The sequence below is a fragment of the Athene noctua genome, chromosome 1 (assembly GCF_965140245.1).
Source record: "Athene noctua chromosome 1, bAthNoc1.hap1.1, whole genome shotgun sequence".
NCBI classification, from domain to species: Eukaryota; Metazoa; Chordata; class Aves; order Strigiformes; family Strigidae; genus Athene; species Athene noctua.
In genome coordinates, this window is record NC_134037.1 from 51,797,650 (window position 1) to 51,807,706 (window position 10,057).

Consider the following 10,057-nt stretch of genomic DNA (forward strand, 5'->3'; position numbering starts at 1 on the left):
AAACGTTGATTGTTTCATGATACGGGATGCTGAAACTTTTAACTAAAAAGATTCAATGCTGCTTCTGAAAAAAAATATCATTATTGTTATTGGGGGGGTTTGTTGGTTGGTTGATTTTTTGTGGCCCACAATAGTGTTTCAGATGATAAAGCCAGGCACAGGCTTAACCCAGGTGAGGAGGAGGACTCCCACAGGGAGTTATGGGCTATTGCTCAGAAAGACCCCCATTCTCGCCCTCCGTCACACTGCTACCCACAGTTAATCTGCCTTTTTCTGGCTATTTAGCTGCTTTTACTGGAGACATCAGCTTGGATAAGAAAATTGAGAAGCACCTCAGAATAGCCAAAAGCCTAGTGGTTTGGGCCCACAGAAGGCTGCTGAAATTCAAGTTGAAGTTCCTATTCTGATTCAGACAAAATCGGAAGCTTAAAGAAGGGTTATCACATCACAGTCGTTGCCTGTTCTCAGGAAAGGAGAGTAGAAACTGTCTGGATTTGGTTTTCCTTCTGGTTTAGTTTTTATGTTGTGTGGTTTTTTTGTTTGTTATTTTTTTGTAAAGGATCATTCAAAGTTTCAGCTTTATCCCAGTGCAGAATGTGAGAACTAGTTGAAAATTCATCTGGATTTTTAAAAGGAGAATCATATCTTCTGCCACATCTGCACATGAAGCATCAGTGGGGCACAGCAAACTATTTACAGGTCTGCCAAACACACTGGTACTGCACGAACTGGAGGCCAATGGGCTGCTTTGTTGAGGAGATACACCCAGTTACCCCAGTGTAAAGCAGAATCTGGCCCAGGCAGGCTCTGTGGTCTGCCACAGGGGACACGGCCAGAAGTGGCATGTGCTACAGCTGAGATAGAAGTCTAGAACCATGATGGCTTTTTCCTCTTTGCATGATTTGCATACATGCCTCAAAATGCTCAAAATGTAAACCAGAAAACCCCTGTCAGTGAAAACCTGGAGAAAGATGGTGCCATGGGGCTGGGCAGGAGGGCCGGGTTGACATTGGTTTTGTCTTTAGTTCAGACTGAAATTGGAATTTCATGAACTTGCTGAGCAATTGTTCTATAAAAGGTTAAACCATGAGAAACTTCTTTGACATGGTGAAAAATTATATTAAAAGAATATCTAGAGAAGTCCTGGGGAGATTGCTACTTTGAAAAGTAGAAAGTGTTATAGGTGGGGAAGGAAGGAGGACAATGACAGAGAAACATGACAGCAGCACTGATGCTGTAATCTGGGTAACTGAGCCCATATGTTCTTCTTAGCCTACCAAGACTGGTATCTTCTGCTTTCCTCCAAAGCTCATGGATAGAGAGGCTCTTCCCACATGTATTTCAGAGCACTGAATGCAGTGCCTGTTCTGGAGCACCCCTGGGTGTGGGAAGGAGAATGAGGACCCTGGTCCCTTCAGGTTAAAGTTTATGAACCCCCATTCTTCTCTACCTGTACCACAAGAAGAGGAAAGGAGAACGCAGTGCAATTCAGTGGGGAGCTGCTCTGACAAAAAGCTTGACAGAGATGGGAACATGAGGAGATGGAAATCTAAAATGCTGCAGCATGAGTTCCTGATGGCAACTGTTTTGCCTTGGAGAATCCAAACCTGAAGGGGAGAGGAGGTGCTATGTCCTCTGGGTCTGTGCAGAGCAAGTTGCATGGTGGAGTTGTGTTGCTGCTTTGTGGTACAGGAGAGAATTTACAGCAGCCTGGGCCATTCTCCCCAAGTATGTGGCTGCTCTCTGCTGAATTTAGGGAATCCTTTTTTCCACTGGCTATAAAGAAGAGCTGCATGCTTACCCAGGCCAAGACTGGTTTTTGGGGGAAGCACCGTCTTTATGGAAATGTATAACAGAGGGAGGAGACTCCTTTTCCCTTGCCTTATGCTGTATCCCTACCATGGAGCCTGGGGCTGGACCAAAGCAGTCAAGAGCAGACTCTGCTGTTAGATATCTGGGTTTTGAACAATTGTCAGTGCTTTTGAAAGAGGTAGAGAGGGCTTCATTTCTGTCTTGTTTCTCTTCAGTGAACTGGCTGCCTGATAAATTCCGAAGCACAGACCCCTCATCTCTTGGTGACTCTCAAGGTCTCTTCCAGAGTGGTGATTCATTTGCTCCCTCTTTTTAAGAGGTGATTTTCCCTTGGGCCATGCAGGAACACGAAGGAGAGCCTAGAACTGTATTTCCACCATTTCCTTGCTACATAACAAGGGCATGGTGACATACATCCCTGTGCCTAACTTCACTAGATATCATAGTTTCAGGGTTCAATTTAACATACTTTGAATGATTTAGTGAGAGACAGTACTAAATGTACCAACAAGGGCCTGAACATAGATGTAAACTGGTGAAAGTTTAAAGAGTGGCCACAAAGAAGATGGAGACTCCCTTTATACAAGAAGTCATAAGGGGTAATGGGGACAAGTTACTCCTGGGGAGATTCCAATTGGACACAAGAGGAAAATTTTTCACAACAAGAACAATCAGCCACTGGAAAAATCTCTCCAAGGAAGTGGTGGATTCCCCAAGACTGGACACTTCTAAGATTCAGCTGGACAGGGTGCTGGACCATCTTGTCTAGACTGCGCTTTTGCCAAGAAAGATTGGACCAGATGATCCTTGAGGTCCCTTCCAACCTGGTCTTTTGTGATTCTGTGAAATTTCCCCAAAGATGCAGGGGAGCAGGAGTCAGCACACAACAGACCTTCTGCTTTCCAGTTCGTGTATCTCCCTGACTACAAGGTGACTGGATACAATTGCAAGCATGGTGTCTGGTGCATCCCTTCAATAATTCAGAGTTGGGGATGACTAAGTTGTCCTTACCACTTCTTCTGCCTAGGCATAAAAGGAGGGAAAATCCCAAGCTTCTTCCCTTGAAGTCATAATGTCTACTCAGATTACAGGTCATGTTTCAGTAGGCAGGAGACCTTGAGTTGCGTATCTGACCCAAAGCTGAGAAGGATCCATAGCTCACAAGACCAGAGCAGAAGGAAAACACCACCTTCAAAATCAAGGGTTGGTGCTTAAGGACCCCGCTTGTTATCCCATTTGTGCTAAAGGCCTCCCCTGACTCTTGCAATGTGGCATCCCTTCAGTTAACTCATGGAAGGATAAATCATCAAATATTCAAAGGGGAAGGTTTTAATGAAGAAGCTTGAACTGCTTTAGGAATTGCTGAAAAAAAAAAAAATTAAAATAAATTACAGAACTATTACAAGTAACAGATGATTCTAGAGTGTTTCCAGGGCTGAGCTTCCTCCCATGCTGACTTTAGCTGCACTCTTGTGGTTTATCTTCAGAGCAGTTTCCCTGAGAAAATAATTGCAGTGCCTTTACTCTAGGGCCATGCATGTCCCAGATGAACTAGGCCTTTTTTAGCACATCAGCATTCATTGTCCGGGTGAATTAAGTGCTGTGCTAAATGATGGAAACTCTGCCATGCCAGCCCACATCAACGGTTGCCTCAGCCTTCCCCACCCAGTCTCTAATTTTTTTCTGAACAATAAGATGTGAATCTGGAGACAGAAATGTTCAATGAAGCACAGAATGAGGGGGAAGCAACCATGGAAAAAACTGTGTGTGTCTGCATGCACGCATGTGCCCAAAGCCATGTCAATGACATGGCCCCTCTGAGGAGGTAGGACATGACTGGGGAGGGCATGGGGTACAAGCAGCTATTTCTGGCAGCTATCACTGCCAGCAGAAGCATGCTGCCATCATGGCAACACTTGGCTCATGGGGCAGAGCTGGGAGCAGGCACGCAGGGATCAGTGCTTGAGTATGGGGGAGCAGGAGAAGGAAATGTCCCCAGAGCTGAGCCACCCAGCTTCTAAGCATGGAGACATGGAGGAGGAGTGGAACAAGGAGCACTTCTAGCAATTGGCTCTACCAAGCAGGGCCAAGCTTCCCACCACAACAATCCCAAGGGCTGCACAGGACAAAAGGCTGCAGGTCTGCAGCAGCACCTGGAAAGAGCTTGCTACCTGCAGAAAAGAAGTAGGGAAGCTTGCTGGGGAGGCTTTGCCCTAGCTGCCAAACTGTCCTGCCAAGCTCTAACTCTGTTGTTTTGAACAAGGATTTAAATCCTCATGTGTCAGGGCATAAATCAAAGAGGAAGCTCTGCATTGATGCAGCTTGTTTCATAGCTTCCCATTGCTCAGGTTATGACTAACAGCCACAGAGGGCATCAGTGTGGCTCTCACCTGCTGTTCAGGGGAGCTATCTGAGCCCACACAGATGAACCTCCAAGTTACCTGCTTGAGCTGAGTCATCATCCAGTTGAGTTATTCTCCTTTGTCCCCCCTTCACTGACAGATGGGCAGAAATGAGCCTTCCTACTTGTCATCTTTTCCTTGCTTCCTCCTGGGGTTGGAACTACAGCCCACCTCTGACTTCTAGTGGTCTTCCAACCTAGGACCAGACCAGCCCTGATTAGCTTCAAAAAGCAGGCAAAACCCAGCATGCTCACCACAGTGCAACTCACATAAGCTCAACTCCGTGGCTTTATGCTTATGAAAATTCTTCTTTTATAGCTGATGCAATTTTTCTATCTGATCAGCAATATTTGATGTGTGTTGAGGGCAAGTTCAGCTGGGGTAAAGAGCATATGTTGCTCTCCTAAAAAGTAATTTGTTTTTTGGGGGTGATATAAATAGCTGACTTTATGGTGCTGGTCATGCACGCTAGCGTTGGCACGAGGTGTATAATGTCTGACTGTGAAGTGGTGATGACTAGCATGTTCTCATTTCTTTATAAAACTTCTCATGCTATGCCTGATATGGGTTTTTATGCTGTCACTCGATTGCTACAAAGATGCATTCATCAAACACAATTACTGCCATGTGAACCAATCAACAGGGAAAGTCCTTCTCTCCAATCTGCACACCCTGTTACACTGAGTCTATTTGCAGTAGGGGAAAATAGACAGGACTTATAAAACTAGCTCTCTGCTTCAGGCAGAAAGCATTGAGAGCTAGCGAACTTCTTTATGCCCTCCCTCCCAAATCACTTATCAGTCTGTGCTATGCCATGCCATTTGAGACTGATTAGTGAGGGATGGAAATTCATTTCCGTTGAGGTATGGAAAGAGAGGAGCAGGCAGAATACCTAGAGCAGAGTGAGGTTTCATACAGACATTACAGGTTTTATTTTCTCTGCTTCCCTTTTTAGTTAATCTCAGAGTAAGATTTCAAGCCAAAAAGTGACAGAAAGCAGTTGTGTACTTTATGGGGAGTACTTAGTAGGTGGATACATCCCAGTTCTCAGTCTAGTTCATGTCCACAGCTCTCTGTACACACAAATCTGCTCATCCTGCTGGGCACATTGCCTGAAAGCCCAAATGTTACTCCTTAACCTAGATATAGTGGTCTCCATGCTCTGGGAGTTTATGCTGGTCAACATATTTAATGTGCCTTCCAGTTTCTGCTTTGAGAAGGGTGGAGCTTTGGCAGGGGGACACAAGCACAGTGACGAGAGGAATCGGAGAGAAGCCAGAGTGAAGGGGAAATTGTGAAGCAGACTGAGAAGGAAAATGTGACCCAGCACCAAGATTAAGGCCGATAATACTTCAGAGTTTTAGTCCGAATGTTTAGGGAACAGCAGATCCCATCCAAGGAGGCAGAGTCCAAATCATGTTATGTAGCGAGAGAGGACTGTCCCTGCTAGGCAGTCTACATCATCAGCTGACAAGGGAAGCAGAAGCACATGAGACCATAGTGTATCACCCAGTAGCCCCTAGATACACTAAGGCATCGGGAGCTTAGAAGCACTGGGGTGTTGTTAAGTTGCATTAGATTGATGAGAAGATGATCTGTGTTTTCAAAAATGTGATTTCAAAAATTTTCGTGACCTTGTCCTTCACCACTGACAGCTTACCTTATTTTAGAGGAGCTATTGTGCAGCTTTCTGAAGGCCTCAAATCAATACAGCTGTGTTTGCTTCCAATATTGTTCACCCAGTCAAAGCACCAGTGGGCTTTAGAAGGGGGTTGTCTGAATACATCCTGTGAGATGCATCCTTTTTGTGCCCTAAAAATTGAGAAAAGAAAGAAAAGCAGTCAGAACAGCTGGTCAGATAACAGAAGAAAAATGGACCTGGAAATGAGGACCAGGATGGAAAAAGGGAACAACTGGAAAGCTAAATTCTTTGCCTAATTCTGTGACCTGCTCTAGCAGATTCTGGGGGGTTTTGTTCTCATCTCACACATGGTCCATGGAAATCCATTCATTCAACATTGAAAATATCAGATCTCAGTAGCAGTCTACCTCAGTGAGAGTAATGCCTAGTTGAGATTTGGGGCCTCAGATGCCTTTATTGAATTGTGTTTGTTATGCAAGGCAGTGTCAGTCACCATGCTGTACTGGTTGTGACCCCCTGGCACTGTAGCTGCTGTGGTGGTGGTACAACACCGGTTGCAGACCATCCCAAGAGAAGACCAAGAAGGCTGTGGGGAACTCCAGCCTGACCTCCCTCATTGCAGCTCAGTTTTGTTGTGTTAAACACACATCTCTCCTTTGTATGACTACAGATTTGGGGAAGAGCCAAGAGGGGCATCTTCAGTTTGCGTGCATGGCATGGATAGTACCTACAGAGTCAGCTCTGTTAGTGGGAGATGTGTATTTACCCGAGAGCGGAGCAATCTCAGAGTACCATTCCAGTTTCTCCGTGAGACTCATCAGCGCTGTGGAGCCACACACCAGCCCGTGCAGTGAGGTGTCCCTGGGGAGCCCTGCACATGTAGTATTCCCCGTCCTATCCCCATCCCAGGTGGTGGGGGATCCTGGACCAAATGCTTCTCTGACTCCACTTCCCCACCTGTGCCATGCAGAGAGCAGTACATCCTAGCTCTGTAAAGCACACTGAGATCAAGGGGTGCAGGGTACTGTATAATTGCAAAGTATCATTATTCACCCGTGCTCTTGTAGGATGAAAGGCGCTCTATGAAACCCAAAGAATGAACTATTATTATATCGGTTTCCAGCTTTTTATCGCAGGAATTCCTCCATCTTCCTCTCCAGCAACCTTGGAGGTTGTGTGTACCAACGGCCCTTGTGGCAGGAGGGGCAGCTGAGACCAAAGTGGTGGGCTTGTGTCTCAGCCTGGCTGCCCACCTGGCACAAGACTTCGTGTGATGTGAGCTCAGGCGGTGCCCAGCCTGCCTGCAGCAAGCCTCCTGCCACTCACCCTGACCACTTCTGCTTGTCTGCTTTGCAGGAACACTCGCCGACAGGGTACCTTGCATGGAGAAAGGGAGCAGAGCAAACCACGTCACTCCACCGAATGACACCAGCTGGTCCGCTCACCACCCCCTCTGGCTGAAAGTCCAGCAAAGAAAGCAGCTTCCTGTCACGAACCCCCTCCGAGGAAGCCTCGGTCCCACGGGTGCCTTTGACCCAGAAGACAGCACATCGTGGACCCACACAGTGTGCTCAGCATTCCTGCAACCACCCCTCTTCTCCTCCAAGGAACACTTTTTCCTCTTGGTTTCTTGCTGGGGGGGATTTTTCACCCTGGTTTCAAAAACCACACGGACCAACATAGGTACTTTTCCCTCTCTGACTTCAAAGTTCAGATATTTGAGACTGGACAATGATACAGATTTTTTTTTTATTTTTTTTTTTCCTTTGAAAAACTGCTGTGGTTTTGCTGCTACACTAAGAATCGTGATTTGCGTTGTATGGTTTTGGACCTATTCAAGTTTTGATGGGGGAAAGGGGTAATACTGGAGTAGCAACGCTTCAGAGTCATCTCTGTCCTACCCATGATGCACTTTTAAATGAAGAGTTAGAATATTTTATTGGCTAATATACTTTCCTTGTTATTTTTACAAAGGCCACCTTTATCCTTTCTAATGCCATATTTTCAGTGTTACACTTTTATGGCTTTTAATTTTTGATTTGACAGATGTAAGAAGCAGCATGAATAGTTTATACTGTGGTTTTTCAGAGACTGAATGCCAAGAGAACTCAGTAAATGTTTATTCTTCTCAGCTTTCTCTTTAAATTCCCCTAAATAGCGCCCCATTTGGGAACAGAGCAAGAGTGTTGAACTAAAGACCAAAATTCCCTCAAGGTGTAAAATAATCTGAGGGGAATATTTGCTGGGCGTCACGAAAGACTTGGATGAAATTTCAACCCTGATGGTTTTCAGTGATCCAGGAAGGCAGTGAGACAATCTCTCCATATGCATAGCCCTTTCATGATAATTAGAATGGTATGGACAAACCAATGAAAACAAGGGTAAAGTGAGAAAGATCCCCCATGATTCTGTTTCACTGTTTGCTTTCTCCTGTCATGGTTAAGAGAAATGTGCAATTCGATCCTCAATCAGTGGGTGGAGGATAACAGGGTAGAATTTACTTGTGTGCACTTGTACAGTTGTAGCCAAGAGTCCAAAAGTACACTAGAGCATGTTATACTGGCACTGAATTGGTAAGAGAGTCGTGGAGTATCCCATTCTGACAAATAAAAAAAAAAAAAAAAAAAAAAGAAAGAAAAAAAAAAACAAAAAACCCCACAAAAACCCCACAAAAAATTTTAAAAAAACAAACAAAAAAAACCTTAAAAAAATTTCAGATCACCTTGTGATTCAGTGTAACTGTTTACTAACTCGAATAAAGCAATTGTTCACTCTTGAGTGTTCAGAGTACACCTTTTCTATAAGGCTGCTGCGGGGAAGTGAGGAGCAGTTTGCAGGAGCAGTGTCTCTGACTGTGTCAGCGGTGTTGGGAGCAGGGTAGCAGAGTCAGTTGAACCAGAGCCTTGTAGTGATGGTGCACTATGAGCACTATGTATATACTGTATTTCTATATTTTCCTTTGTACAGATTCACTTAAGTCAAGCTACTGTTTTACAGGTGCTCCTTATTTATTAGAGCTGTGAAAGCTTGGAAAACACACCGGGCGAGTAAGCTCGCTTTTTAAAAAAAAAACAAAAAAAACCCAACAAAAAAACAAAAAGGGGGGAAATCCAACAACTCCTGAGTCTGGGGAGAGAGCTCAAAGAAATACTGATGAAACATCTTCAAGAGAGCAAGAATCTGAAGCACCCTCAGCGTGCTCTGCTTTCCTTTTGGGCTTGCAACGCTTTTCTCTCTCCCTGACTGGTGTCAGATTTATTAAAACAAAATAAATCTCCAAGAAAAAAAAATGCACTTAAATGTGCTGTTGTTTTATTATTATTTTTTTCCTTTTTGTGCATGTGGTTATTCATTTCTCTACCTGCCTGCTCACAGACCAAACAAAACTCAGTCTGAAGTCTCAGAAAAATATGTATAAGTGGTTTTGAAGGCTGTATCTATATCCCTTCCATTTTCATGCCTCTGTTGCCACTTCTCAGTTTCTGCAGTGTTTAAGAGGTGGGGGGAAAAAAATCCCTGCAGTTAGCACAGTGCAGAGTTAGGTCCTGATCTTAGAGAAGAGCCCTGCATGGATGTACTTTCTGCAGCTTCATTCATTTCATGGGGATCTGTGCAAGCGCAGTTTGCTAGTGCTGCATTTGGGGCTGTGTATGGAGTGTGTTCTGCCTGCCTTTTGTAAGGACGGGGTTCTTCTGTGCATAAACTCCCCCTGAAATCAAACCTAGGTTCTTCAAAGAAACAAAATCCTCCCAAATGCCCCCAAAACTCTGCAACAGGAACAGAACTGCAGGCCCTGAGCTATCTCACACAATAGAGTTTGCTTCCCAGCTCTTGGCCAGCACAGCCAGCGCTGCTGATGGAGGGGTTTGAAATGTCCAGTGAGCTCTGTAACTATTTGACTGATTTCATTAGCCAGCCATGTAAGGCAAACAACAACAGCATAAGCATGCCTGCTTGGAAGGGCACGTAGAGCAAAGCTTGTCTCCCTAGTAAACAGCTTGCTGCATCTCTATTTATTCATCTGAACTTGGCTGTAAAATGAAGGCCGTGTGTATTGATTTTGCTTTTGTCAGTGGTCCAGAATTGTTAGCACACATTTTCACTCTTCTGAAAAACAACAGACTCTTTAGAGAAATCTTTCTCTCTCGTGAGCTGCTTTTTCCAGAAATGGAATCAGCTTGTCAAAAATCATCAGGACAGC

At 44.8% G+C, this 10,057-nt stretch overlaps 1 protein-coding gene across 2 annotated transcripts in view; it reads left to right on the top strand.

Annotated features, from left to right (window-relative positions):
* Nucleotides 1-9,141, top strand: part of SOBP (sine oculis binding protein homolog) — a 120,016-nt gene extending 110,875 nt beyond the window's left edge. For both annotated transcript variants that reach the window (XM_074896117.1, XM_074896118.1), the window contains one exon: nucleotides 7,213-9,141. The gene's annotated coding sequence lies outside the window, so the exon portion shown is untranslated. The remainder of the gene's footprint in view (nucleotides 1-7,212) is intronic.
* The last annotated feature ends 916 nt before the right edge of the window (nucleotides 9,142-10,057 follow it).